Here is a 27,835-nt window from a genome sequence, read left to right as displayed (position 1 = left end):
TACTATATAGAATGTGTAATACTTTCTTTAACCTTTCCCTATTCTTGACTACATTAACTTTAGAAAAAAAAATCTGAGAAAAGCAATTTGCGGCAGATCGAGAATAAAGAATACCAATCCAAAATCTGTTGACCTTTTCACACACTTCCCTTGCATATTCATAGATTTTATTTGAATGGTAGATTTCATTTGCTCCAATATAAAATGCAGTGCTGGGGATGGCACCAAGCTGGCTGCTTTATACGTTTTCTCTGAGTGAACGCTGGATATAAACAGAAAGCCTTTCATTTACCTTACACATTTCTGAAGAATAAACCAGCGACACCTTTGATATTCCGGTCTCTTTCTTCAGCTGGGGCCTCCCTCTGGAACAGCCTCCCTGCCACCTTGAAACTTGAGGAGAACCATCTCCGGTTGAGGAAGCACCACAAGACCTCCCCTTTTTGCTTCTACTTTCTCTCCCTTGCTGAACACCGGACTGAAACTGCACTGGTCACCTGGCTACCCTCTGATCTCAGGCCCAGGTCCCCTCCCCCACCAGCTGCACACCTTCACTACCTCCGGTGCAACTACTGCACTTGGGGGCTGTTTCTGTATCCCTACAGTCCCCAACAACTTTTGACACTTGATGTCTGCACTAACCCCTGCACTTGCCACAAGCTGGCCGCACTTTCCCTCTCCCCCCCTGCACTTGCGCAATCTCAATGTCACCTGGCCTAGTAAGATTTTTGTCTTTTTCTTCTCTCTGTTCCCCTCCCTTGCCACGTTGCGCCTTGAAACACTTGTGTATAGGCACGTTATAAATGCCTTATCATATTGTTTTCGGAGTGTTATGAGAGTCGATAAGCAGAGAAGAGTGAATGGCCTATGGTAGTGGAAATGCCAAGTGAAACAGAAAAAGGAGGCTGTATCTTCCAATCTCCGCCCACCCCTTCCCCCCCCAGACAGCTATGGGTAGAGGGGAGACAAGTCTGTGTGGTGCCAGGTATGCTATTGCTACTGTTGGGGGGCTGCACACTAAGAAGTGGCTGAGTCCTGCACATGTGCTGGCTGTTCGAGCAGGCAACTCTCCCACTTACTGCTTGGTGGTGGCATGTGATTGCAGAAGGGGAAACTAGGTGGACTTGGTGGTGGGGGTGGGGGGGTGGCACAGAGATCTCATGTTCTACTAACATTAAGAGGCTGAACTTGAACTTTTCACACATACATAAACATTAGCACCCGGGGCGGTAGAGCCAACCAATGAGGTTGCTCGGAATGCGTGCTGGAACTGCTAATCTCGGCCTGCATTCGGAGTAGTCTGCTGGCTGCTGTTAACCACCCCCGTACACCCACCCTCCCTTCTCAAATGTGTTTCATTTTACTCCCCCGCCCCCCCCTTACGGTTTGTTTCAGCGGCAGTTGGGCGCAGTCGCCATCTTTGCGCTCCCTCCAAGCTGCCACGGAAACGGAAGAGAGGGCTTTGTATGGGGCCCCGTCATCCATCTCTGTGGCGGCCCTCTTGGTACAGTATTTGGGTTGAATGAACGGGACGGCGTGCAGCTTCCCGTTCATACAATCAAAACACAATGCTCTCAGGGTATTCGCAAACTTAATCGCAAACCAAATTGACTTTCAATTTGACTGAATTTTCTGGTTTGTTTTTGGGGGGAATTTCAGTCCATTTAAATGAAATATGTATGTGGGGTAAGGGAATAGGTTATGGTGGGAGATGGTGGGGTGCGGCGTTCTCCCTCCGCATTTTCGAACAAAACAACGAACAAAAAAAAATGCGGTCAAATTGGAAAGGGTCACTTTTTCCGGTCAAATAGACCTCAGCACCCCGGGTTAACGGACTGACAATATGGGGTGCTAATAGCATTAACACCCTTTCCAGCTGCACGGATTGGGTGTTATCGGCCCAGGGACCCTCGTTAAAAGCCCTTGCTTCACTCAAGCCTTTATTTCGGGCCCCAGACGATAACACCTGATCCAGCCTGCCAGATTGGGTGCTAATGCTTAATAAATATACTCCTCAAAACAATTCAAATGCACCAATGTATATTCAATCGGGCTAATACAATATTAATGGTAGGATAGGTTATTTATAACGTGCTTAATACCCAGAGGTTTCCAGGCACAGACCCGGGGATCGAACTGGTGTTGCTCTGTGTCGTCTTGCTACATAGAATATAAATAATAATTTAGTTTAAAAGGGACGGAATGGTTAAGTTGCGCTACTAAAAACCTATGAAATTCAGTAAAATAAACTTTGTTAAAAGGGATGTAATGGTTTCAAGTAAAACCGAAAAACCCCTGAAATTCGCCAGTTATGGTAAGCTAAGCAACCATAACTTGCGCAACCACCGTGCATTGCTAAGACTAACACCCAGGACATCAAAGATGACATCACAAAAGTACATTTACGGTGTAGGAAGGAAAATCCTTTTCCAAGATGGCCACCATGGAAAGGGAAGGCGAGGGCACCTCTTCGCTTTCCATGGCAGCCTGCAGAAGGCAAAAAGAGAACCCTATGACCTTATTACCACAAGCATATTTTTCTTCCCTTTCAGATCTATCCTAATTTCGAATACCTTTACCACAAAGCCAGTCCCAGGTGGACCTGGCCACTTTAATCCTATGTTTTGTCCCTTGTGGTCATGGCCAGTAGCCAGATTGTCCGGATCATGACCCGGACAATCTGGCCACTGCCCATGGCCACAGACTACCCCTCAGTCACTAAAGGTATACCGCTATTTTTTGTAGTTACATTATGACACTTGTCAAATAATAAAACACTGGCACATTTGCAAAACCATTCTTGTATGTCCTTGCCAATGCTCCTTACGCAAGTTTGCTGGAAATCCATCCGTGTTTTATTTTTTCGAAAGTGTCAAATGTATGCACATACAATCGTGATATAACCTAGCCCTCACTTGACAAAATCCATTCAGACTTTACGAAAACAACTATATCTAGATCTATAATCTTTTTTGCAAACCTTTGTGTAGATTTGTCAAATGGCACCATGTATATCTAGATCTATTATCAGTTTGCCAAATGAAGTGTAGATTCATCAAATGGCACCTCATTTATAAGCCTTTACATTATTTTGAGGACCAAATGACAGAATCCCACCAAACTTTGCATACTCACTCAAAATCAGGTCGGAAATATACATGCACAATTTCATGTAGTTCCATTAAGTGGTGCCAAAGTTATCAGCTATCCAAGAACTGCATTTCACCAACCCAGTAATGCTGAGGTTTCCGCAAACTTTTCAGGACTGTTTGCGAACATCTGAATAGTTTGTGGACTTTCGCGGCAAAAAACATCCGTTTTTCTTGCTTCTTGAAGCCATATCCCATCCCATCCTCATCACCCCTCACCTCTCCAGAGATTATTTGATAAGTTTTACAGGTGCAATGTTGTGTTTTTTAATATGTTTTTACTGTGATGTCCGCGGACACTGGCTGCTGTACGCGTATCCAAGATGGCGGGCGTTTCCAAAAATCTGACGCACTTCACGCTCTTCACCATCCAATCAGCGAACACGTTGCATGTCTGTGGACAGGACGCAAGCCGATTAACCAGTCAGTGTCCTGTCCGCAGAGCGAACAGGGAAGTGTGTCCGCGTAGCGGACATAAATATCACACATTTTTTGTAACCTACTTTTTGGTCGCTTTTAAAAAAACTGCTGGGCGGATTTTCACCAAATTTACAAAAACACGCTTTCGGGACCAAGCCGCTGCTCCTGCTGCAAATTTGGTGAAAATCCGCCCAGCAGTTTTTGGGCTGCAGGCGTGAGCAAAGTTTTTTCCCCATTCAGTCTATGAAGAAAATACATTATTTGGGACCTCCCACCCTATAATTTTGCCCCACCAGACCAAACCTCACCAGACTTTGAAAAAATATTCAGAGTGGGCCATATACTTTTTCTTGCAAAGTTTGGTGTGGTTTCGTCCAGGGTCTGGTGGATGTAGTCATCAGTGATATATGCCCGGCTTTGGAGTGCCTCACTGTAGGCCACTCCCTCCCCCCCTTCTCCACTGTGGGATTGGGCGTGAGCGTTTTCCTTGCTAACCTATGACTACATCCACCAGAAGCCCTTGCAGCAGATTATCATCACCTGCACTTGCGGTGAGCTGCAAGTTAAGACAGCCTCCCTGATGACGTGTATTGGCACAGAAACCGGTCGTCGGAGAATACCAGGAGGGGTGGAATCCTAAAGACCTGACAGGGTGCCGCACCAGGGTTATATATGCCCGGCTTTGGAGTGCCTCACTTGAGTAGTAGTTTCTAATACATTACAAATACACATCATCATTCCTATGTACAGAAGTGATATTATACTAAGGCCAAATATTACCATCACTGTTATAGAACTAGCAGAAAAGACAAGCCTGTTTGCACCCTTCACTCTGTGGCTTCTGAGGTGTCAAGGTATGGCGTGGACCACTATTCTGGAGATGATGGAACAGCTGGATCCAGCCCTACAGGTAGGGGGTCTATCAGCCACTTTTGCTCACTAAAAATAGGCATATAGTCCCCAAAAAAAAATGAAAATGGGGAGTAAAAATACTCGCAACAAAAAATAGGAAACAGACAAGTAGAACTTTGTGCCCCTACTTTCACCCACACAGCTCAATGGCTTTGTTTGCACAATAGTGCATGGAGTACCACAGGAGGAAACTGGTTTAATTACTGCCTATTCAGTTCAAGTAAACATGTATCTTTTAATGTGTATGAATAATAAGGTGCAAAGAAATAAATATTATAACATTATTTCAGTCTTCCAGTAAAAAAACATTTTCATTCACATAAAATACTTCCATTTAGAAATGGACTTACATTTTTACTGTCTAAAAAAATCCTTTAGGGAGTAAAATACTACCACTTCCAAATCTTATCTGGAGCACTGGCTGGACCCATCAGTGGGGCCCAGCCACCCTTAAACGGCGCATTACCAAAAGAGTGGTGTAGGACTCTTAAGGAAGACATAAGAGATGGGCAATCGAAGTTTGTGTGTCAACAAATTAAAATCATTCCCATGAACTATAATCAAAAACACACATTTTAAGTATGTACACTAATACTGTGACACTTCTAGAAAGCCACCTGAATATAAGACTTCAATACTATGTAAGGGGTGGGCAAGTAGAGGCTGATTTTGTTCAAATGTCCTTGGGATGTCCTCAGAATAGAGATTTCTGATAAGCACTACTGGAAATTAAGGAACATTTTATTTTCATTAAGGTTAGGGATAAATAGAACTAACCCACAGGGCATTGAAACACAACAACGGGTGCATTCCCATTAAATTACATAAGAGAACCACTTAATTTTCAAATGCATCACTATGAAAATATTGTCCAAAAACTTCGTATCAGCAAACATTCAGAGTCTCCATGCTATTACATCCCCTATACAATTTTTTTTATGGTTGTCCCGGCGAATCTTTTGTAACATGAACACCCATCAGACAATGCTTAAATTCATACCATATGTCTACAAGAGGTAGGGAGCAATTTAACATATCTAGCCTCCATTCAATTGCAATAAATAGCCAAGCAACCAGTTCTGAGTGGTGGTGGCAGCAGCTTCCGAAACTAAACGTTTGGCACACACCTCGATGAGAGTAGTTGGGCAAGTTCTACAAATGGACTACTTTCCCAAACACTAACTCATGTATCATTCTATACGAGCATGAAGTATAGTATTCATATTTGTTAAGCTTTAAGCGAGAAACGAATAAAATGCTGTATTATGTTGAGATATTCCCTATGCCCGATTTTAATACAATTTCTTTTTAACATGGGCTTCATTAAATGGCTTGCTATTCATGCTAGTCATACATTCATATTCATAATTTTTCTTGAAAAATATATCAATACGTCTTGTCAAAGCCTTATGCCTCTGCTAACACTGGTGGAAAGCTAATCCTATTGGCACAAGCTAGAAGGCAGAGTTTATGCTAGGTCTTCATCATGCTGGCCATTCATTGCTACTAAGGCAACTACTCGACATTCTCATGAGGACGGCCATAGCGTAGCACTGCTTCTCCTTACCGGAGCGCTTCATTTACACTCTTAGTGAATTTGAGAGGTTCCATATTGCCTTTCTTTTTCATAGGATGGCAACAGTCTTATGTCCAAGTAATCAGCTTTTTTTTTTTTTTTTTTTTACAAGCAGAGAAACCTAAGCATTACATTTGCACTATAGCAGACCAGTCCAACACCACAACCTGAGATCTCAGCTGAGGGACTAGACCCAACCAATCAAAGAAACTCTGCAAGCTGATCCCTTTTCGCACTAGAAGAAAATAAATCTGATTGCCTGATCATATTATGACAGCGACTAATCAACCTGAGCCCCAAACCTGAGCAGGTTCTTATGGTTGCAAGGCAAAGTGCAAACTTTCCAGCAGCCACTTACAGCAGGATACCAAAAAATATGCACAACGATTTAGCATTGCCTCGCAAATCGCTTTTCTCTGGACTGGGGCCAATAGGTCCCTAGATCTGCTCGAGTTTGGTCCGCTAACCCACTCACAAGATGACCTGGAACTTCCTGCACCTTGCAGGTGTTTGTGTAAATAGCCAGATGCCAGGGCACCAGGACTGACCCATAGCGAACTGTTGCACTCTCATAATTTACAGCAGCTGTTAAATCGTGCCTTTTTCTGGCATTGCAGCGTGCTACAATGTCAAAATAATGCTGGAAAGCTACTAAAAAAAGGGTAGGATTCCACTTTTATAAAACACCAAAACAAAACAAAAACAATTTCCATTTGCTCCAATTGTAGCATGCAGTTTGGGTGAGATGGTGCTAAGCACAGTTTTGTATAACCCCTGCACCTTCTAGCTTGGGTCAATAGGTTTAGCTTTCCACCAAAGTGTTAGCAGAGGCATAAGCTTTGACAAGACATGTTCATATATTTAAGAAAAAGCCAAGAGTATGAATAGCAAGCCATTTAATGAAGCCCATGTTAAAAAGAAACAGTAGGAAAATAAGGGGTTGAGCAAGCATTGAGCATTGGAGAGCAAACATGCAAAAGGATGACAGCAGTGCACCGACAGACATCAGCTGGGGGTGACAAACTATGCCCTCCTTGTACACTAGTTGATGAATGTTCGCCCAGGCTAAAAATCAATGACCGTTAATCGCGGATGCCAGCATACTTATAAAATATGGGTTTCCAGGCGTGCTGTGGGATGGTACTGTAGCAGTGCATTTATCTGAGCTAGTCCATTACATAGAATCTAATATGGCAGAGGGACAATATCTACCTAAACGTGAGTTGGCATAATCCTACAACACACAAAGAAGCCACATTTCCTAAAAATTGAAGTCCCGTCTCTTTTCAGAGTTGCAGAAATACAGGACATGAATTTTCTGAATGAACAAACAGCAGAATACAGACTTTGAAGGATGAATCAAACGAGGGGCTACGCCTACTGCATTAGTGAAAACAGCTACTGCGGTCAGGACCACAGCTTCCCCAATCTATTCCACCAGAAAGATGCTACACACCAGTGACAAAACCCGAAATGTCGTCACTTACCTGCCCCACCCATGGGGGGTGAGGCCGCTACCTGACAGTCCTCCTGGGAGTGGTACACAGCAGGAGGATCCCATGGGGAGGGATCTCCCCTGTGGGGACAAAGGAGAGCATGTTGGGAGAACAATGTAGGACAACCCTCCACACATACCCTGTACACCTTCCCATTCCATAGAAACCAAACGTAGCCCCATATTTGTGTTTTCCTTTCCTGGCCCGGGTGAGCACAGTATTAAAAATACTGTGAGCCAGGAATGGACGACAACACTAATGCCACTCCACCATCCCAGACAAGCAGCTCTGGTGGAGCGCTAAGCAACCAGCAAATAAGAGATGTTAATTCAGGAGATAGGCCATAATTCTGTGTTCAAATCGTAACCCCTTTACTGCCGAGGGTTTTCGCTCTCAGTGCTGAATTTCGTTATGTTGCATTCAATCCCTTGCAACATTTTTGTTACAAGCAATATCCCAGCCAAATTTGCACCTTTATCATCCCACATGTGGGCGGTTATAAAACCACCAAGGATCAGTCGTTTGCTGCAAGTGGGTGTGAGAAAGTAACAGAAAAGTGACCAAGCCTTGTATTTATTCCGAAAATGCCCATCAAACGATGAACAAAGAAGCCTGTGGTTTATTTCTTGCCAGAGTTAGGAACAAATGGTTTGCAGTTCTGAATTCGCCATTTTCCAAGCTTTCAACAAAATGTTGAATGGAAACAAAGAAACATGTTTCATTAGGTTAACCATCAGTTTTGTGAAAGGTATAGCATTTTTCCCCCTTTTCTTTTTAATAAATAAGGCATGCTTGCACAGAAATGAAGGAGGTGGGTAGAAAAGCTCAATGGGAACACAGAATGGCACACATTTCTGAAAAGTAATACAAAATTCCAAGTTCAGGAAGGGGTCATTTGCGCAGGTCAGGGTACAACTACAAATGAGACATTGCAACCAGGGCTCCAGGTTAAGTGCTACTTTCTCAGCTTTCCCCCCCCCCCATCTGGCCGCACAGAGAGCGGATGCAGCAAGGCCCCTCCCCCCCCATGCGGTGCTGGTGATTACGCTTTATCCCTCGCCAGCGCCATCAGGGGTTTTCTTCATCTTCACCGCCCGTCCCCCTTGGCCAGGGGGCTGGCTTCCTGCAGGGCCATGGTTTTCACCCGGGCCGCACAAAGCACGCGGCCTGGGCTTCTCACCCCCTCCGGACCACCTGGATGGCTCCCAGGTGGCCTGTAGCCATCAGGCCACGCTACAGTTCGAGTCGCAGACCCAGACACTGGCGTTGTCTTCACCAGGGCCGCATGCGCACACAGCCTGGGACTTGTGTCTTCCGACCTGGATTGGTCCTCGGGCGAGTCGCTTCCTCCGAAGCTACGATCACATCTTGGGCACCCCCCACACACGCATACCCAAAACACAGCATTTTCATTCACCCTGGCTGCTCGGAGCACACACGGCCTGGGGCCGACTTTCGTGCCGGACTGCAGCTGACAGATGCAGCCCGGTTCAGCACATTCGAGGCGGCGACCCCCCCAGGCAGCGCTGATCTTTCTTTCTGTGCTCTTTCTCTTCCTTGCTTACTCTGTCTATCTTCTTCTTCTTCAACTCCCTCCTTTCAACTGTCCAGTCCACATTCACAGGCAGAGAAGGCCTGTCCATTGTCCCTCAGTCTCAAGGTTCCATGTGTCCCCTATGGTGGGGAACATGGAAAAGTCATTCAAGTCCATGTTTAACACATACACATTTAATAAAGGATATATATATATATATATATATATATATACATACACACACACACACATCAATGCATTACTTACCGTAAAAGCATTTCTGATGGTTGTATCTGCTTAGATTCGCATGCTGTGCATAGGTCCGACATCCAGTGGTCACTGCGGAGTATTGCATTTTGTTTTTCATAGTCGAAAAGGGGACGTCGACAAGGCGTGTCTGTAACACTATCCCTATAGTGACGTGTGTTGTACCCACAATCCCTCACGCGTCGAGGTCCCTCCGTTTGTATTTTTTCTGCCCTGAGGGAGTCTTCTATACCTGAGTGAGTACAGAAAAGAGAGAAAGATGTAGAAAGATGTCTATGTTCCTTCCATCCGAGCGGGGAGGAAGGGTGGGCGCATGTGAATCTAAGCAGATACAACCATCAGAAATGCTTTTACGGTAAGTAATGCATGGTCTTCTGATGTTTGTTAATCTGCTTAGAATCACATGCTGTGCATAGACTAGCGAGCAGTACCCGGAGTTGGCGGTGGGTTATGAGAAGGAACAGTAGAGAAAAGATGTCTTAATACTGCCTGCCCACATGGGAGTCAGATCTAGAGTGTGCATCTAGACAGATGTGTTTTGTAAAGGTGTGCACAGAACTCCAGGTAGCCGCTTTGCAGATGGACTCAAGGGGAACATTTGCAATGAATGCTATGGATGCCCCAGTGCCTCGAGTAGAATGTGCTCTTGGCTTGAAGGGTAGTTCTCTCTTAGCAAGATTGTAACAGAGTGATGCATTGAACAATCCATCTAGATATAGTGGACTTTGAGACTGCATCTCCTTCTCTTCCTGCTGCCACCGAGACAAATAACTGATTAGTCTTTCTCAGTGGCCTGGTTCTTTCCATATAGAACATGACAGCTCTGCGTACATCCAGTGTATGCAGACTTTTTTCTCCCTAGTTGGAAGGGTTTTGAAAGAACGTTGGTAGTTCTATTGACTGGTTTACGTGGAATTTCGAGATGAATTTCGGTGCAAACCTTGGGTGTGTTCGTAGAACCACCTTATCCTTGTGAAATGTTACGAAGGGTCTAGAACAGAAAGCCTGTAGTTCACTTACTCTCCTAATGGAGGTGATAGCTATTAGAAAAGCAGTCTTAAGAGTGAGGTCCTTAAGAGTTGCCTTGTGCATGGGTTCAAATGGCGAGCCCATGAGTTTGGTAAGTACCACATTTAAGTCCCAACCGGGAGCTGGGTTAGCTATCGGAGGGTGTATTCTCTTTACCCCTTCCATGAAGGCCTTGATAACTGGGATCTTCCACCACGACACCAAGTTGGGAAGTGGTGTATGCAGAGAGTGCCGCCAGGTGGACTTTAATGGAATTGAACACTAGACCTGAATCCAATAAATGGGTCAGGTACAGAACAATTTGTGTGGGAGAGCAGTCAACCGGGTTGATGCTCTTTCCTCTACACCAGATGACAAATCTTCTCCACTTGCTAGAACAGCAGTGGCGAGTATTAGGTTTTCTGGCTTCCCTGAGGTTGTCCATACATCTCTGCGGGAGTTGTAGATGTCCAAATTCTATGATCTCAGGAGCCAGGCTGCTAAGTTCATGTTCCGAGGGCATGGATGCAGTGTCCTGCCCTTGTCCTGTGACAGCATGTTGTGTGGGCAGGGAAGTTTCACTGGGGGAGATAGAGACATCTCCATCAAGTGAGCGAACCATGGCTGCCGGGCCCACAACAGGGCCACTAGTATCATGGCGACTTGTTCCTGGTGCATCTTGTGCACAACTCTGTTGAGAAGGTGAGTCGGGGGAAAAGCGTAAACAAATTTCCCTGACCATTGAATCGACAGACCGTTCCCCTTGGACTGGTTCTGGGGGTACCTGGAGGCGTAACTTTGGCATTGCGAGTTCTCCAGAGTTGCGAACAGGTCTATTTCGGGGAATCCCCATTGCGTGAAGACGTCTAAGACGATGTCTTTGTGCAATCGCCATTCGTACTCTTCAGGCAGGGGGAAGTCTCTGCTGAGTTTGTCTGCTAGCAGAATGAGTTCCCCTGGTACGTGTTGTGACAGTAGGAACATGTTGTGTCTGAGAGCCCACTTCCATATATTCTGGGACAGCTTGGACAGTCCTGGAGAGTGTGCCCCCCTGCTTGTTGAGGTAGTACATGGCTGTGGTGCTGTCCGTAAGGACCATCACGGTCTTCCCTTTTAGGTGTTCTTGGAAGGCTTTAAGTGCTTTGAACACCGCCAGTAGCTCCAGTAGGTTTATGTGCTTGGATGCTACGCTCCGAGTCCACACTCCGTGAGCAGTCTGATGGGATAGGTGAGCCCCCCCATCCTGTGAGGGAGGCGTCCGTGGTTAGAGTGGCCACCACCGCGGGTGTGGCAAAGGGTTTCCCTATTATCAGGTTCTCCTTTGTCCACCACCGTAGTGAGAGAACCAAGGCCTGCGAGACCACCACTAGATCGTCCCATTGTCCGCTGGCCTGACACCACTGGCTGTTGAGCCACTCTTTCATTGGGCGCAGGCGCGCGAGGTACCAAATAAATACACGACGCCATCATTCCTAGCAAGCGCATCGCTTTGCGCACCGTCACCTCTCGACCTGCCACATATTGGGGGATCTGAAACAGCATGTTTTGGACCCTCTCGTTGGAGGGGAAGACGAGGCCGTCCTTTGTTCGGATTAGAGCCCCTAGGAATTGTTTGACTTGGCTGGGGTCTAAGCTGGACTTCTTCTCGTTGATGGAGAAGCCCAGTTGGAACAAAAGGTCTACAGTCTTTTGGGTGTTTGAGAAGCATGTCTCGTAAGAATCCCCTGTTATGAGCCAGTTGTCGAGGTAAGGGTATACTGGGATGGATAACCTGCGCAGATGGGCCGCTGCCACTGCCAGTACTTTCGTGAATACCCTTGGTGCAGATGCTATGCCGAAGGGTAGCACTCTGAACTGGTAGCGTTTGACCTCTATCATGAACCTGAGGTACTTTCTGTGCGCTGGCAACATTAAAATATAAAAGTATGCATCTTTCATGTCCAGTGTTGTCATGTAATCTCCCTGTGATAGCAGTGGGATCACTTCCTGAAAGGTCACCATACGAAACTTTTGGGGTTTGACAAACTTGTTCGCTGGGCGCAGATCTAATACAGGGCGCATGGTTAGATCCTTTTTGGGTACAAGGAAGTACACTGAATAAATACCTTCCGTTACCTGAGATAGAGGCACGACCTCTATGGCTCCTTTTTCCAGCAGTTGGTCCACTTCTTGGAGAAGGATGGCGAGGTGTTCTGGTGTCATGCGGCTTCCCCTTGGGGGTCTGTATGTTGGGGAACTGTTGAACTCTATACAGTAGCCGCGGGCTACGGTGAAAAGTACCCAGCGGTCTGATGTTATTCCCTCCCATGCTGGAAGAAAGGATGTTATCCGGCCCCCGACCGGCGTTTCATGGGAGGGGACGCGAATCTTCGCGTCACTTGGTGGTGTTGGTGGCTTGGGAGCCTCTGGGGGTGGAACCCCGGCCTCTCCCTTTGCCACGGCGTTGACCCCTCTGATTGTACTGGCCACTATTTCCTTGGTAGTTGCTGGCAGAATACTGTTGGTTTTGTTGCTGGCGTTGGCCACGAAAAAAGCACTTATTACCAAATCCCCGCCTGTTAGGGGGTTTAGAAATTTGGTCTAAGGTCTTTATTGTGTCAAATTCTTTCTTCGCGTTCTCCAGCGCGTCATCCACTGCTTTCCCAAAGAGGTTGGACTCCTCTATGGGCTTATTAATAAGGGACGCTTGTGTTTCTGCCTTAAACCCGGAATTGCAAAGCCAGACGTGATGCTTCAGCAAAATTCCTTGTACCAAAGTGCGGCTAGCCGTCTCTGCTGCATCGAGGGTATTCTTGACGATGCTTTGGTTGACCAGAGAGCCCTCGTTAACTGTAGCCAGCAAACAAGTTCTTAGGGGTTCGGGAGCTTCTTCAATGTCCTGTTTAAGCTTTCCCCATTGAGCATCAGCATAGCTTGCCAATAGTGTGTTATTATTGGCAATTCTGGTAGAGAATGCTGCAGAGGTGGCGATTCTCTTGGCTAGGGCATAAAGCTTCTTCCCCTCTTTATCTGGGGGTGCCTCACTGGTAGATAGTGGGACTCTGGCCCTTTTCCTGGTGTTGGTGACGACCAGGGAGTCCAGGATTGAGTGACCCTTAATATATAATGGGTCTGATTGAGAGGGAGAGAACAGTTTCTCAATCCTCGGATTGACCCCCCCCCTCACCAGTGCAGGAGTGGAAAGAGAAGGGGTAATACATCTCTTAACTGAGGCGAGGATGGGGATAATTTGGCTAGTGGGGTTTTTTTCCTTGATAATCCGTGTCTGGGGTGACTTCCCCAGTTTCAATTTCAAAATGTGCTGCTGCCTTCTTCAGCAGTGCATTGAAGGTGGGTTGATCATCAACAGGTGAAGGGTTCCTGACTGGTGTAGTTTCAGTAGACCTGATGACTATACTGCTACTGCCTGTGTCTGTAGACCTAGCTGGTGACTGCCAGGGATTTGGGTCGCCCTCGCCTGTGTCCTCCTGGAATCCCTCCTCACCTAGGTTAGTGTCCTCGTGAAAACCTTCCTCTTCTTGTTGGTCTTCAACATAGGTGAACTCATCTTCCTCCTGGAAGAAGGTGTCTTCCTCAGTGAGATTGTAAGAGTATATGTCCTCCTGTTTGGGGCTATAAAACTTCTGGTATTTAGCCCTTGGACTCTCCAGGGGTGCCTCCCTTGGTCTCTTGGGTGCCCTGTCTTCTGGGATGGACATGAACCGGTCTAGATTATCCATAAAGGTCTGGAACCTTTCAAAGGTCCACTGAGGTCGGCCAGGACGTTCTGGGAATGAAAAAAAGAGTTTCTTCCTCCTGTAGTTGTCTGGTTCTGTCCCATAACGTCGAAGAAAGTGACCCTTTGTCTTCTGAGTAGCCTTCTCGCTGGCTAGGGCCTTCCGTCGGCGTAGGGAACTGGCCTGATCTGTTTTCCGGCGCTTTCGGCGTATCTTTGGCCTTGTGCGCAGTTTTCGGTGTCTCACTCGCCGTACATCTCTGGCCGTCCTTAGATGCTATGCGCGCGAGGCTTTCGGCGATCATTCTCTCTTCCGAGGGATCGGTCGCCGTCGCGCTATGTAACGTCGAGTCCCTGCTCGTCGAGTCCCTGCTCGTCGAGTCCTTGGTGGCAACGTGAGCGCTCTTACGATGCGCATCGCCGGAGGTTTTGGTGTTAGCGCCCTTATTTTTAGAATGCCCAGTCGCCTTTTGCGGTGGCGGGGAGGGCTGACGACCCTTACGGTCGGCGGAAGATGCCGGTGGGCCCGGCGCCCCCGTTGGCGCTATGGCTGCCTTCGTCTTTGACGAATGCGTGCCGGGGGTATGTGCTTTGGTGTTTTTACGTGTGCCTCCTTGTCGCCGGGGTGTTCATTCCCATAAGCTGGGCGTGAGCCAGGCTTGTCGGGGCCGGGGACGGACGAGGAGCGTGAACGCTCCTTTGAGAGGTCTACAACCTCCGTTACAGGGGCCGTGTAGTCACTGTCCTAGTCACATTCGGCGGCAGCGGGCGAGGAATCAGGCCTAGACATGGCGTAGGCCGCCCACCTTTTGACCCTGCGGTTTTTTAGAGTTTTGGGCTTTAGTAATTTACAGGCCGCACAGCCATCCTCCTGGTGATCGAGGGGTAAGCAACGGTTGCACCGTTTGTGCTTATCCTTCCAGGTATATTTACCCTTGCAAAGCGGGCAAAACCTAAATGGCGTCCTCTCCATAGCTGAGGGCAAGAAGTGTGACTACGACCTCGAAAGAGAGGGAGGGGAAAGAGAAAGGCATTCTTAAAGAGAAAGACCACACAACCCCATTCTCCCTACTGTGTATGGCCGGCGAGGCCAGGCCACGTGTTCGGCAGCGCTGAAGGATCCCCTCCGCTCGTCCTTCCGTCGCAGATCTTGCTCGGCGGAGAAACAGCTCTGCGTCGTGGGAGGGATGTACGTTATTGATATTAATAACAAACGACCAAAGGTCGAAGAAACTATTTGGCAATGTCTCTCTAGGAGATCCGCATAAAGGCGACCAGTAGCTGGGCGGAAAAAAACAATCGTAGGGACCTCGACGCGTGAGGGATTGTGGGTACAACGCACGTCACTATAGGGATAGTGTTACAGACACGCCTTGTCGACGTCCCCTTTTCGACTACGAAAAACAAAATGCAATACTCTGCAGTGACCACTGGATGTCGGACCTATGCACAGCATGTGATTCTAAGCAGATTAACAAACATCAGAAATATATATATAAAACATTACTCACCGTAATCATATTTCTGATGCTTGTATCTGCCTAGATTCACATGATGTGCATAGGCCGACATCTAGTGGAAGCTGCGGAGTATTATAGTTTGTTTTTCGTAACTCGAAAATGGGCGTCGACACAGGGCGTGCCAGTAACACTATCCCTAGTGCGACGTCCACTGTACCCATGATCCCTCACGCGTCTAGGACCCTAAGTTTGTATTTTTTCTGACATGAGGTAGCATGAGGAGTAGCGCAAGTACAGATAATCCAAGCAGATAGACAGATAAGACTAAAAGCATCCATGCGCCTTCTCTCAGAGGGGAGGAAGGGTGGGTCGCATGTGAATCTAAGCAGATACAAGCATCAGAAATACGATTACGGTGAGTAATGTATCCCTTCTGAGGCTTGTGGAATCTGCTTAGATCACATGCTGTGCATAGATTAGCGAGCAGTGTTAGGAGAAGGAGGTGGGATGTGAGAAGGGTCATGAGCAAATAAATGTCTTAGAACTGCTTGTCCCACTTGAGTATCTGTCTTGGAATGGGTGTCAATGCAGTAGTGCGGAGTAAAAGTGTGAATAGAGCTCCAAGTAGCTGCTTTCCAAACGGTGTCAAGGGGTACATTTGCAATGAAAGCCAGAGTGGCCCCAATGCATCTTGTAGAGTGTGCTCTTGGCGTGAAAGGCAGAGTTTTTTCAGAAAGTGAGTAACACAGCTGGATACAGTTAACAATCCACTTAGAGATGGCACCTTTAGAGGCGCGATCTCCCTCTCTGCCTGTAGCTATGGAGACAAACAGCTGATCTGTTTTCCTTAGCGGTCTGGTTTTATTTACATAGAGGACCGCCCTACGCACATCTAGGTTGTGTAGTTTCACCTCAGTCGAGCTTTGTGGGTCTTGGAAGAAAGCCGGAAGCTCAATGGACTGGTTCACGTGGAATTTAGAAGTAAACTTAGGTGAGAACCTAGGGTGTGTACGTAAAACCAGTTCATCTTTATGAACTGTAAAGAATGGATCCTGCACTGACAGAGCCTGAATTTCACTGACCCTTCTTATAGATGTTATTGCTACTAAGAAGACCGTCTTATAAGTCAGGTGTTTGAGACTGCTTTTATGCATGGGTTCGAATGAGGGGGCCCATGAGTTTAGATAGCACCACGTTAAGGTCCCATCCTGGTGGTGGGTTTGAAATAGGAGGGTGAAGTCTCTTTACTCCTTCCATGAAAGCTTTAACCAGTGGTGGAAGATACCAGAACACCTTGTTATGGGAGGTGGTGTATGCTGACAGCGCTGCCAGGTGTACCTTAAGGGAGTTAAATACCAGTCCTGTATCCAGAAGGTGGAGCATGTATGTGACAATTGTGGAAGGCGTGCAATCAACTGGGTTGACTTGCTTATTCTGGCACCAGATAACGAATCGTTTCCATTTGTCAAAGTAGCAGTGCCTCGCGTTTGGCTTCCTAGATTCTTTTAGGATGTCCATACATCTCTGTGGTAATTTGAAATGTCCGAACTCTATGACCACAGGAGCCATGCTGCTAGGTTCATGGAGTTGGGTTGAGGATGCACTGTTTGACCTTGGTGCTGGGACAGTAGGTTGTACCAGCCCGGGAGTTTGATGGGTTCGCACACCGCTAGTCTGCGTAGGTGTGGGAACCACGGTTGTCTCGCCCACATGGGAGCAACTAGGACGAGCATCATTGATTCTCTGTTCATCTTGTTTACCACCTTCCTGGAGAGGTGTTGGTGGAAAAGCGTACGCAAACATCCCTGACCAGTTCATCCACAGGGCGTTCCCCTGGGAGTCTGGCTGGGGGAACCTGGATGCAAATCCTGGGCACTGTCTGTTTTCGCTTGTGGCGAATAGGTCTATAGTGGGGAAACCCCACTGAGAGAAGATATCTTCTACGATTTCTCTGTGTAGACACCATTCGTGTTCCTCTGGGAGGGGATCTCTGCTCAAAGGATCCGCCAGAGAATTGAGATCCCCTGGAATATGTTGAAATGACAGGAAGATCTTCCGTCTGAGTGCCCATATCCAAATTTTCGGGGCAAGCTTGATCAGATTTGGCGAACGAGTCCCTCCTTGCTTGTATAGGTAAAACATGGCTGTAGTGCTGTCCGTCTGGATCTGCACTGACAGATTCAGCAGGTAGGGCTCGAACGCTTGAAGTGCTCTGAATACTGCCAGAAGCTCTAGCAGGTTGATGTGATTCTTGGCCACTGAGTGAGACCAGAGACCCTGAGCTGTGTGGTGAGCTCCCCACCCTGTCAGGCATGCATCGGTTGTGACTACCGCCTGTATCTCGGGATCGTAAAAGGGTTTCCCCTTGGACAGATTTCCTCTTGTCCACCAGTGAAGGCTTTGTACCAGTGTTGGCGAAACGACCACTAGATCGTCCCACTGACCACTTGCCTGAGACCACTGTTTCACCAACCATTCCTGCATGGGACGCATGCGCAGGCCCAGCAAACTCATTGCTTTGCGTACCATTATCTGGCGACCGGCCTGATATTGCGGAATTTGCAGCAGTATATTCCGAATTCTTTCCTCTGATGGAAAGGTCAACCCCTATTGCGTGTCTGGGATAGCTCCTAGGAACTGTTTGGAGGTGCTTGGCACCAGACTGGACTTCTTCTCGTTTATTGAGAAACCTAATTCGAAGAGGAGGTCGATCATCCTTTGAATGTTTGTTCAGCAAAATTACTGGGGTCTCCCCCATGATGAGCCAGTCGTCCAGGTAAGGGTACACCGGGATTGCCTCCCTGCGTAGGTGTGCTGCTGCCACCGCCAGTACCTTGGTGAATACCCTTGGAGCCAAGGCTATCCCAAAGAGCAGTACCTTGAACTGGTAGTGCCGACTGTCCACCTTGAAGCGCAAGTACTTTCTGTGCGCTGGGAACATGGAAATATGAAAATAGGCATCTTTCATGTCCAATGTTGCCATGTAATACCCCTTTTTTTTTTTAGAAGGGGGATAACCTCGGAGAGTAGTCATGCAAAATTTTAGGGGCTTGACATACTTGTTTGCAGGCTGTAAGTCCAATACTGTGCACATTGTCAAATCTTTTTTTGGCACAGGGAAGTAAATTGAATAAATATCCTCGTTTACCTGGTGTCCCGGGACGAGTTCTATCGCGTCCTTTGCTAGAAGCTTGACGATCTCCTCAAGGAGGATCTTCTAGTGGTGGTCCAAAGAATGTATTCTTTGTCGTGGAGGGTGATTTCGGGGACGCTCTAACAGTTCTATGCAGTATCCTGCGGACACTGTGGACAGCACCCATCTGTCTGATGTGATCCCTTCCCAAGCTTGGGTGAAGTTGGAAATGCGTCCTCCTACTGGGGATGCTTGAAAAGGGACCCTGAACGGAGTATCACTGTTTTGGTGGAGGTGTGACGCTGCCTCTACTGAGGCTGCCTCTACCTTTACCTTTACCACGTCCTCTCTTATTACCCCTGCCATAACCCTGGGTAGACTGCTGGCTGTTGTTCCATTGTGTACCCTGCCCCTGGGAATAGTTAGACCCTCTCTGGGAATTGTGTCTGCGTGGGCGACGAAAATTGCCATTCCCTCTCTGGTTTGGGGGTTTATTGGTTAGTTGGCCTAGGGATTTCAGTGTCTCATACTCGTCCTTGGCATTTTTCAGCGCGTCCTCGACCGCCTTTCCAAACAATAGATCCGGCTCCACCGGTTTATCAATCAATGATGCTTGGGTTTCAGCTTTGAACCCAGACTGTCGCAACCAAGCATGCCTTTTGATAACAGTATCTTCTGCTATCAATCTGCCGGCGCTATCCGCGGCATCAAAGGTTGCTTTTAATATGCAATCGGACACGGCTCTTCCTTCCGCCGAAACTCGTGCCAATTGGCTTTTTAAAGGTTCTGAGGCGGAATCTATGAGTACTGCGACTTCTTCCCATTGGTGGCAATTGTAACTCGCCAGCAGGGTGGTGGAGTTGGCAATCCTTGCCTGGTAGGCCGAAGTGGAGGCTACTTTCCTGCCCAAGCCATGAATCTTCTTGCTCTCCTTGTCGGGAGGAGCTTTCGACGATGACAAGGGTGTCCCCGCCCTCTTACGGGTGTTTGTAACTACCAGGGAGTCTGGTTTCAGATGCCCCCTTATGTACAGTGGTTCTATTTGGGCTGCCCCAAAAAGCTTCTCAACTGTGGGGTTTACCGCCCTAGTGAGATTGGGATTAACAAGGAAAGGGTCTATCCTTCTTTGTATTGACTTAAGGATAGGGATGGCCTGGGCAACAGGTCTCCTTTCTCCCACTAACTCCTCGGCAAAGTCCCTCTCTTCCTGAGCACCCTGGGTGTCAATGTGGAAATGTTCTGCCGATCTGGACAGCACTTCATTCAAGAGAGGCTGGTTGTCGACAGGGGAGTCGGTAACCAGGGGTTCTTTATCTACCGGGGACTCTAGCCTGTAGGTTTCTGGGTCGTCGTCCTCCTCCTCCTCTTGGTGCTAGTCATCCCCATAGTAGCCCGTCCCAGTTTGTTCTTCCAACATGCCCAAATCTGGATCCTCACAAAAGGATGGATCGCCCTGATATTGAGAATAGGGCTGTATACCGAAGGGGTATGAAGTAGGAGCTTCAACCCGGGACTTCTTACTTGAGGGTACAGGATCCTTAGAGCCTGAGGGAATTGACCCGGCGGGGGTATAAGAGAGAAAGTGTTCAGGGTTTTTGGCGTAAAAATCTGCCAATGATGACATCCTTGACATGACTGTCTATGTCATCACTAGACCTCTTGAACTGGGAATTATTCTTTCTTGGAGGCCTTTCCCCGTTTTATCTTGACTAGACCTACTGGTTTAAAGAGGGGTCTTTGGGATAACAGACGACCGAGACTTGTCCATCTGTTTATGTGGAGTAGAATGTTTTGGAGGTGTGGAAGGAGGATGAGACTGCTTCCTTTGTTGTTTTTCCCCTTCCCCGTGGGTGGAAGAGTATTTAACCTGTTTTTTCGCCCCTTCAAAGCTTTTCAACGCCTGGTGCTGAGGTTCGGGGGTAGTGTCCCTATCTCTTGAGTATGGAGGCTGGGACTCGGGAACAGCCGTTGCGCGGCCTGTTGACGCTGACTCCTAGAGTGCGGTCTGGGGATAGAGTTCGGCTTCGTCTTCCAACTATCGAACCTCCGTTACCTTGGGGAGCGAGGCACTCTTGGCAACAGTGGATGGTTTCCTGGAGTCATGCAGCAATCTAGATCGAGAACGCCCAGAGGACACTGCTTCGGACCGTTCTCTATGTGCCTCTTTCCGAGTACTCGACGTGCGCGTCAAGTCTCGGTTGGACTTCATGTGTTTTGTGGAAGTGCTGTGGGTAGCGCTTGTGTCGCCGGGGGTCTTCCCCATAGCTGCCTTGCCGGACGACCTTCCGAGGTCAGGAACTTGCGATTGGCTGTCAATTGACGCCACGTTGCCCTCGCCGTCCGAAAGCACGGCGTTGCTGCCATCGCTGAAGGCGCCCTCCGCTGGCATGGCCTCTTGACGCCTGGCTTGGTGGGCCCAACGCTTGATCAAACAGTCCTTGAGTGTTTTCGGTTTGAACCTACTACACGCTCTGCAGTTAGCCTCGAGGTAGTCCCTCGGTAAGCAGAGATTGCACGTAGCGTGTCCGTCAACCCAAGGGTACTTGCGGTTGCACTTGGGGCAAAATTGGAAAGGGGTACCCTCCATACGCACCTTGTGGCAGCGAGCTAATAAGTGTAGGAATATATAAGAATGTACCTATATACCAAAAGAGTGTAGAGTATGTCCACCCCCCACTCTCCCTACTTGCAGGGCCTTCCGAGGCCCAAATCCGTCATGCAGCTCTCGACGGTCAATTCTTTCTCCGGGCCGGCGTAGAGTATGGATGTTCGGTGACTCGACGTTGGGGTGGAGAAATGGGAAATAACAATATTTTAGCAAAAGTATGGCTAAGGCCAGGGAACTCCACGGAATGCTTCCGACCAGTATGGCGGAAAAAAAACAATCAGAGGGTCCTAGACGCGTGAGGGATCATGGGTACAGTGGACGTCACACTAGGGATAGTATTACTGGCATGCCCTGTGTCGACGCTCATTTTCGAGTTTCAAAAAACAAACTGTAATACTCCGCAGCTTCCACTAAGTCGGCCTATGCACAGCATGTGATCTAAGCCGATTCCACAAGCTAGCTAGATATATATATATATATATAGATATATATATAGATATATATAGATATATATGACAATGCATTACTTACCGTAAAAGCATTTCTGATGGTTGTATCTGCTTAGATTCACATGCTGTGCATAGGTCCGACATCCAGTGGTCACTGCGGAGTATTGCATTTTGTTTTTCGTAGTCGAAAAGGGGACGTCGACAAGGCGTGTCTGTAACACTATCCCTATAGTGACGTGCGTTGTACCCACAATCCCTCACGCGTCGAGGTCCCTCTGTTTGTATTTTTCTGCCCTGAGGGAGCCTTATAGACGTGAGTGAGTACAGAAAAGAGAGATATAACGGAAGTCTACGTTCCTTCCATCCGAGCGGGGAGGAAGGGTGGGCGCATGTGAATCTAAGCAGATACAACCATCAGAAATGCTTTTACGGTAAGTAATGCATTGTCTTCTGATGTTTGTTAATCTGCTTAGAATCACATGCTGTGCATAGACTAGCGAGCAGTACCCGGAGTTGGCGGTGGGTTATGAGAAGGAACAGTAGAGAAAAGATGTCTTAATACTGCCTGTCCCACCTGGGAGTCAGATCTAGAGTGTGCATCTAGACAGTAGTGTTTTGTAAAGGTGTGCACAGAACTCCAGGTAGCCGCTTTGCAGATGGACTCAAGGGGAACATTTGCAATGAATGCTATGGAAGCCCCAGTGCCTCGAGTGGAATGTGCTCTTGGCTTGAAGGGTAGTTCTCTCTTAGCAAGAGTGTAACAGAGAGTGATGCATTGAACAATCCATCTAGATATAGTGGATTTTGAGACCGCATCTCCTTCTCTTCCTGCTGCCACCGAGACAAAGAACTGATTAGTCTTTCTCAGTGGTCTGGTTCTTTCCATGTAGAACATGACAGCTCTGCGTACATCTAGTGTATGCAGACTTTTTTCTCCCGAGCTGGAAGGGTTTTGAAAGAACGTTGGTAGTTCTATAGTTTGGTTTACATGAAATTTCGAGATGAATTTAGGTGCAAACCTTGGGTGTGTGCGTAGAACCACTTTATTTTTGTGAACTGTTACAAAGGGGTCTAGTACAGAAAGAGCCTGTAGTTCACTTACTCTCCTAATGGAGGTGATAGCTATTAGGAAAGCAGTCTTAAGGGTGATATCTTTAAGAGTTGCCTTGTGCATGGGTTCGAAGGGAGGGCCCATGAGTCTGGAAAGTACCACATTTAAGTCCCATCCGGGAGCTGGGTTAGCTATCGGAGGGTGTATCCTTTTTACCCCCTCCATGAAGGCTTTGATAACTGGTATCTTCCACCACGACACTTTAAGTTGGGAAGTGGTGTATGCAGAAAGTGCCGCTAGGTGGACTTTAATGGAATTGAATACTAAACCTGAATCCAGTAAATGGGTCAAGTATAGAATAATGTCAGTAGGAGAGCAGTCAACTGGGTTGATGCTAGTACCTCTACACCAGATAACGAATCTTTTCCATTTGCTAGAATAGCAGTGTCGAGTATTAGGTTTTCTGGCTTCCCTGAGGATGTCCATACATCTCTGTGGGAGTTGTAAATGTCCAAATTCTATGATCTCAGGAGCCAGGCTGCTAAGTTCATGGTCTGAGGGCATGGATGCAGTGTCCTGCCCTTGTCTTGTGACAGCATGTTGTACGGGCAGGGAAGTTTCACTGGAGGAGATAGGGACATCTCCATCAAGTGAGCGAACCAAGGTTGCCGTGCCCACATTGGGGCCACTAGTATCATGGTAACCTGCTCCTGGTGCATCTTGTGCACCACTTTGTTGAGAAGGGGAGTCGGGGGAAAGGCGTAAACAAATTTCCCTGACCATTGAATCAACAGACCGTTCCCCTTGGACTGGTTCTGGGGGTACCTGGAGGCGTAACTTTGGCATTGTGAGTTCTCCAGGGTTGCGAACAGGTCTATTTCCGGGAATCCCCATTGCGTGAAGATGTCTAAGACGATGTCTTCGTGCAATTGCCATTCGTACTCTTCGGGCAGGGGGAAGTCTCTGCTGAGTTTGTCTGCTAGCAGATTGAGTTCCCCTGGTACATGTTGTGCTAGTAGGAACATGTTGTGTTTGAGAGCCCACTTCCATATATTCTGGGACAGCTTGGACAGTCCTGGAGAGTGAGTGCCCCCTTGCTTGTTGAGGTAGTACATGGCTGTGGTGCTGTCTGTGAGGACCATCACTGTCTTTCCTTGTAAGTGTTCCTGAAAGGCTTTCAGTGCTTTGAACACCGCTAGTAGTTCCAGCAGGTTTATATGCTTGGATGCTAAACTCGGAGTCCACACTCCGTGTGCCGTTTGATGGGATAGGTGAGCCCCCCATCCTGTAAGGGATGCGTCTGTGGTTAGAGTGGCTTCCACTGCGGGTGTGGCAAAAGTTTTCCCTAATAACAGGTTTTCTTTTGTCCACCACCGTAGCGAGAGAACCAAGGCCTGCGAGACCACCACTAGATCGTCCCATTGTCCGCTGGCCTGACACCACTGGCTGTAGAGCCACTCTTGCATTGGGCGCATGCGCAGGCGCGCGTGAGGTACCAAATAAATACATGACGCCATCATCCCTAGCAAGCGCATTGCTTTGCGTACCGTCACCTCTCGGCCTGCTACATAATGGGGAATTTGAAACAGCATGTTTTGGACCCTCTCGTTGGAGGGGAATACGAGGCCGTCCCTTGTTCGAATTAGAGCCCCTAGGAATTGTTTGGTTTGGCTGGGGTCTAAGCTGGACTTCTTTTCGTTGATGGAGAAGCCCAGTTGGGACAAAAGGTCTACGGTCTTTTGGGTATTGGAGAAGCATGTTTCGTAAGAATCCCCTGTTATGAGCCAGTCGTCGAGGTAAGGGTATACCGGGATGGATAATCTGCGCAGGTGGGCCGCTGCCACTGCCAGTACTTTCGTGAATACCCTTGGTGCAGATGCTATCCCGAAGGGTAGTACTCTGAACTGGTAGTGTTTGTCCTCTATTTTGAACCTGAGGTATTTTCTGTGCGATGGCAACATTAAAATATGAAAGTATGCATCTTTCATGTCCAGTGTTGTCATGTAATCCCCTTGTGATAACAGTGGGATTACCTCCTGTAAGGTCACCATACGAAACTTTTGGGGTTTGACAAATATGTTCGCTGGGCGCAGATCTAATACAGGGCGCATGGTTAAGTCCTTTTTGGGTACAAGGAAGTACACTGAATAAATACCTTCTGTTACCTGTGATAGGGGGACGGGCTCTATAGCTTCTTTCTTCAGTAGTTCTTCCACTTCTTGAAGAAGAATGGAGAGGTGTTGCGGTGTCATGCGCCGGTTCCGTGGGGGTTTGTACTTCGGGGAACCGTTGAACTCGATGCAGTATCCGTGGGCTATGGTGGATAATACCCAACGGTCTGACGTGATTCCCTCCCATGCTGAAAGGAACGATGTTAGCCGGCCCCCGACCGGTGATGCATGGGAGGGGACCCGAATTTTCGGGTCATTTGCTGGTATTGGGCGTGGAACCTCTGGGGCTGGAGCCACGACCTCTTCCTTTGCCACGGCGTTGGCCTCTTTGACTAAACTGGGTGTTACCCTGGTTGGTGGGCCAGTTGGAGCCAGAGTAATATTGTTGCTGTTGGTTCTGCTGCTGTCTTTGGCCACGAAAGGAGCGTTTATTACCATAGCCTCGCCTGTTAGGGGGCCTAGAAATTTGATCAAGAGTTTTGATGGTATCAAACTCTTTTTTAGCATGTTCTAGGGCCTCATCTACTGCTTTCCCAAACAGATGCGTCTGTTCAATGGGTTTATTTATGAGGGAGGCTTGGGTTTCGGGCTTAAAACCTGAATTGCGTAGCCAAACGTGGCGCTTGAGAAGTATTCCCTGAACTAGGGAGCGGCCAGCCGTCTCAGCGGCATCTAGGGAGTTTTTAACGATGCCCTGGTTTACCAGTGTGCCCTCTGATATTATAGCTAGCAGGCGAGAACGCAGAGGTTCAGGTGCTTCCTCTGCTTCGCTGCGCAGCTTGTTCCACTGTGCATCTGCGTAGCTAGCTAAAAGTGAGTTGTTATTAGCAATTCTAGTGGAGAAGGCGGCGGAGGTCGTGATTCTCTTCCCCAGTGCGTAGAGTTTTTTGCCTTCTTTGTCTGGAGGTGCTTCACTAGTGGATAGTGGCACCCCTGCTCTTTTTCTTGTGTTGGTAACCACAAGGGAGTCTGGAATAGAGTGTCCTCTGATGTATAAAGGGTCAGAGGATGAAGGGCTGAAGAGCTTTTCTATTCTAGGGTTGACCCCTCTTACTAGAGCTGGGTTAGTAAGGGAAGGAGAAATTCTTCTTTTAATAGAAGCCAGGAGAGGAATAGATTGGCTAACAGGGGCTTTTTCTTTGATGACTTTTTCTACAAAGTCGATGTCTGGAAGAGTTTCCCCTGTATCAATCTCAAAATGCGCTGCTGCCTTGCGCAATAGTGCATTGAGGGAAGGTTGGTCATCTATGGGAGAGGAGTTCCCGTGTGAATCCTTGAGAGGAGAAGGGAGAAAGGCATCAGGGTCTGAATGTACTGATGGGGATTGCCAAGGCTGCACTGACGGTGAATGCCAGGGCTGCGAGGTAGCTGTATCCTCTTCAAACCCTGTAGGAGTGGTGTAAGGATCTTCTTCGAAGCCCTCTTCCTCAAGTTCTACCTCTTCTTCTCCACCCAAACACTCCTCATCTTCTTGGAGGTATTGCTCCTCCTCAGTGAGGTCAACCAGCCTAGGAATCTTGACTCTAGGGTCATCCTGTGGCCATTCTCTTTGTCTTTTGTGAGTGGGTGGGTCTTGGTTTCCTAGAAACCTTTCCATTTTCTCCATGCAAGAATGGAGTCTTTCAAGGGTCTCATGGGGTACCCCTGAATAGTCTAGAGGGGGAAAATTAGTGTTTTCGCCTTCGAATCGTTTCGAACGCTCCCACAGCGTCGACGAGAGGTTCCCGTCTCCTTCTGAAAAGCCTTCAGGTAGTTCGGAAGCGTCCTTTGGAGAAGGGGGCAGTTCCTGGCTACTTTTGTGTCTTTTCGACGCGGTATTCGACGTTTGTTTCGTCGTCCGCGTACGTTCGTCTTCGGCGACAATTCTCGCTAGGCTCTCGGCCACGATTTTGTCCGTCGAGGGCTTTGGTGTCGACGTTGTGTGCGTTGCGCGTTGTACCTCGACGGTCGCTCTATGGAGCGTTGCGTCGGATGTTTTTGGGGTAGCGCCCGTGTTAGATGGAAGCCCAATCGCTGGTCGCTGCTGCGTTTGCGGGTGGGGCTTGTGACCTTTACGGTCTGCGGTAGACGCCGGAGTGCCCTGCGTCCCCTTCGGCGCTGATGGATCCTTCGTTCTCGACGAAGAAGAGCCGTGGGTAGTGTGTTTAGCCTTATGGGGTTTGTGTGCGTCCTTGTCGCCGGGGTGTTCATCCCCATAAGCAGGGCGTGAGCCGAGCCCGTCGGGGCCGGGGACGGACGACGAGGAGCGTGAGCGCTCCTTCTGGGGGTTCATGACTTCCGTAACGGACGTCGAGTTATCGCACTCCTCGTCACTTTCAGTAACAGCGGCAGCGGGTGAGGAAACTGACTTCGACATCGCGTAGTCTGCCCACCTCTTAACCCTACGTTCTTTAAGAGTCCTGGGTTTTAAGAGCTTGCAGGCTGCGCAGCTGTTCTCTATGTGATCGAGGGGTAAGCAACGATTACAGAGCTTGTGCTTATCTTTCCAAGTATATTTGCCCCTGCAGCGTGGGCAAAACTTAAATGGTGTCCTCTCCATAGCTGAGGCAATAATAGCTGGCGATAACAACCCCAAGGGAAAGAAAAGGGAGAAAGAAAGACATTCTCAAAGAGAAGAGACAAAGTTCTAACCCCCACTCTCCCTCAGGCCACGTGTTCGGCAGCGCCGAAGGATCTCCTCCGCTCTTCCTCTCCGTCGAAAATAGTTCGGCGGAGAAACAGCTTCACAGCTAACGTCGAGGGGGAGGGATCTTTACCAGTATATTAAGTTATGACAAAAGGACCGAGGTCCGTGGTAAGTATAGCAATGTCTCTCTAGGAGCTCCGCAAAAGGCGACCAGAAACTGGGCGGAAAAAAACAATCTGAGGGACCTCGACGCGTGAGGG

The 27,835-nt window shown here is 48.1% G+C and overlaps 1 protein-coding gene across 5 annotated transcripts in view; it reads right to left on the bottom strand.

Annotated features, from left to right (window-relative positions):
* POLRMT (RNA polymerase mitochondrial) overlaps positions 1 to 27,835 on the bottom strand; it is an 886,091-nt gene that overhangs the window by 675,843 nt on the left and 182,413 nt on the right. The window lies entirely within an intron of this gene.

The sequence above is a fragment of the Ambystoma mexicanum genome, chromosome 1p (assembly GCF_040938575.1).
Source record: "Ambystoma mexicanum isolate Mex_15411 chromosome 1p, UKY_AmexF1_1, whole genome shotgun sequence".
Classification (NCBI taxonomy): Eukaryota; Metazoa; Chordata; class Amphibia; order Caudata; family Ambystomatidae; genus Ambystoma; species Ambystoma mexicanum.
Note: the sequence above shows the minus strand (reverse complement) of the source record. Positions and strands in the feature narration are given on the sequence as shown.